The 2,897-nt window shown below is 41.4% G+C and overlaps 1 protein-coding gene across 1 annotated transcript in view; it reads right to left on the bottom strand.

Annotated features, from left to right (window-relative positions):
• The window catches only part of PDE1A (phosphodiesterase 1A), a 409,056-nt gene that overhangs the window by 150,789 nt on the left and 255,370 nt on the right, over positions 1 to 2,897 (bottom strand).

Here is a 2,897-nt window from a genome sequence, read left to right as displayed (position 1 = left end):
AAAAAAAAAAAAAAAAAAAAAAAAAATTCCAAGGTTTAAGTTCATTTCTTTACAACTCAGATACCTTAAGTTGGTAAATGACAGAGACATTTATAGTTCCTAATAGACTCTTGTAAATTATGTTCTTTTAAACAATAACCAAAATCCTAAACCAAAACAATAAACAAGGTACAATGAAAATAGGACATAGAGGCAGGATTCTTAAAAGTAAATTATCATTTTTTTAGTTTAGTTTTTAATCTTATGTAGGCAATGAATGTTCACTGTCAAGAGTTGGAGGATGAGCAGATTTTCAACAACAGTCTGTAGTAGGAGAAAAAATGTCACTCTGTAATTCTTAGGCAAGCACAACCTAAATTATTGTAATGTACAGAAACTCCCAAAGCATGCCAGCACCATAGAAAATAGAGGAGTCCCATCAGTCTTCTTTAGGATTTGTTCCCTGCGGAGCCAATGACCATCAAAACAGAATGGCTTTGATTACTGGTAAGAGTAACCTTCCTTGTAGAATATATATTCATTGGCCAGATTTTTAAAATACTGCTTTCTTTTTCTTTCCACAGTCAATATGCTTGGAAGAATATCAACCCTGAATACCTATCCTGTAGGCTTTAGAGCTTCAATGGTATAGGGTCTACATATCTTAAGGAAAATATCTTTGTAAGTCTAAATTTTAAGGTTTTCTTTTGTCTTTCTCATCTGCTGAACTTCACTTTTAAAACAACTTTATTGGAGTAAATTATGGAAAAAAATAAACAGACATCTTTAATTTACAAATACATATAGTTTTAAAATGAAATTAAATATATTTAATTTCTCTTTCTCTCTACCTATCTCTGAAATCTTTTTATAAAAATTAGCAGTTTAGCAGTTTCTGGGTTCCAAGATGGCCAACTAGGAACATCTCCAGTCTCCAGCTCCCAGCATAAGCGACGCAGAAGATGGGTGATTTCTGTATTTCCAACTGAGGTACCAGGTTCATCTCACTGGGGCTTATTGGACGGTGGGTGCAGGATAGTGGGTGCAGCCCACCGAGTGAGAGCCAAAGCAGGGCGAGGCATCACCTCACACAGGAAGCATGAGGGGTCAGGGAATTCCCTTTCCTAGCCAAGGGAAGCCATGGCAGACAGCACCTGGAAAATCAGGTCACTCCCACCCTAATACCTTGCTTTTCCAAGGGTCTTAGCAAATGGCACTCCAGGAGATTATATCCCGTGCCTGGCTCAGAGGGTCCCAAACCCATGGAGCCATCCTCATTGCTAGCAAAGCAGTCTGAGATCAAACTGCAAGGTGGCAGTGAGGCTGGCGGAGGGGTGCCTGCCATTGCTGAGGCTTGAGTAGCTAAACAAGGCTGCTGGGAAGCTCAAACCAGGTGGAGCCCACCGCAGCTCAAGGACGCCTGCCTGCCTCTGAAGACTCCACCTCTGGGGGCAGAGCATAGCCAATAAAAACGCAGCAGAAACCTCTGCAGATTTAAATGTCCCTGTCTGACAGCTTTGAAGAGAGTAGTGGTTCCCCAGCATGGAGTTTGAGATCTGAGAACGGACAGACTGCCTCCTCAAGTGGGTCCCTGACCCCCTAGTAGCCTAACTGCGAGGCACCCCCCAGTAGGGCCAGACTGACACCTCACATGGCCCTCTGAGATGAAGCTTCCAGAGGAATGATCAGGCAGCAACATTTGCTGTTCAGCAATACTTGCTGGTCTGCAGCCTCTGCTGTTGATACCCAGGCAAACAGAGTCTGGAGTGGACCTCCAGCAAACTCCAATAGACCTGCAGCAGAGGGTCCTGACTGTTAGAAGGAAAACTAACAAGCAGAAAGAACATCTACACCAAAACCCCATCTGTATGTCACCATCATCAAAGACCAAAGGTAGATAAAACTACAAAGTTGGGGGAAAAAACAGAGCAGAAAAGCTGAAAATTCTAAAAATCAGAGTGCCTCTCCCCCTCCAAAGGAATGCAGCTCCTTGCCAGCAATGGAACAAAGCTGGAAGTAGAATGACTTTTACAAGTTGAGAGAAGAAGGCTTCAGATGATCAAACTTCTCCAAGCTAAAGGAGGATCACAAAGAAGCTAAAATCCTTGAAAAAAGATTAGACGAATGGCTAACTAGAATAACCAGTGTACAGAAGTCCTTAAATGACCTGATGGAGCTGAAAACCATGGCACGAGAACTACATGATGAATGCACAAGCTTCAGTAACCAATTTGATCAACTGGAAGAAAGGGTATCAGTGATTGAAGATCAAATTAATGAGATGAAGCAAGAAGAGAAGTTTAGAGAAAAAAGAGTAAAAAGAAATGAACAAAGCCTCCAAGAAATATGGGATTTTGTGAAAAGACCAAATCTATGTCTGATTGGTGTACCTGAAGGAGACAGTGAGAATGGAACCAAGTTGGAAAACACTCTGCAGGATATTATCCAGGAGAACTTACCCAACCTAGCAAGGTAGGCCAACGTTCAAATTCAGGAAATACAGAGAATGCCACAAAGATATTCCTCAAGAAGAGCAATTCCAAGACACATAATTGTCAGATTCACCAAAGTTGAAATGAAAGAAAAAATGTTAAGGGCAGCCAGAGAGAAAGGTCGGGTTATCCACAAAGGGAAGTCCATCAGACTAACAGCAGATCTCTCAGCAGAAACTCTACAAGCCAGAAGAGAGTGGGAGCCAATATTCAACACTCTTAAAGAAAAGAATTTCCAATCCAGAATTTCATATCCAGCCAAACTAAGTTTCATAAGTGAAGGAGAAATAAAATTTTTTACAGGCAAGCAAATGCTGAGAGATTTTGTCACCACCAGGTTTGCCCTACAAGAGCTCCTGAAGGAAGAACTAAGCATGGAAAGGAACAACTGGTACCAGCCATTGCAAAAACATGCCAAAATGTAAA

This window comes from Rhinopithecus bieti, unplaced genomic scaffold, assembly GCF_001698545.2.
Source record: "Rhinopithecus bieti isolate Rb0 unplaced genomic scaffold, ASM169854v2 scaffold_3041, whole genome shotgun sequence".
NCBI classification, from domain to species: Eukaryota; Metazoa; Chordata; class Mammalia; order Primates; family Cercopithecidae; genus Rhinopithecus; species Rhinopithecus bieti.
The sequence above is the reverse complement of the archived record's forward strand: the minus strand, read 5'-3'. Positions and strand labels throughout refer to the sequence as shown.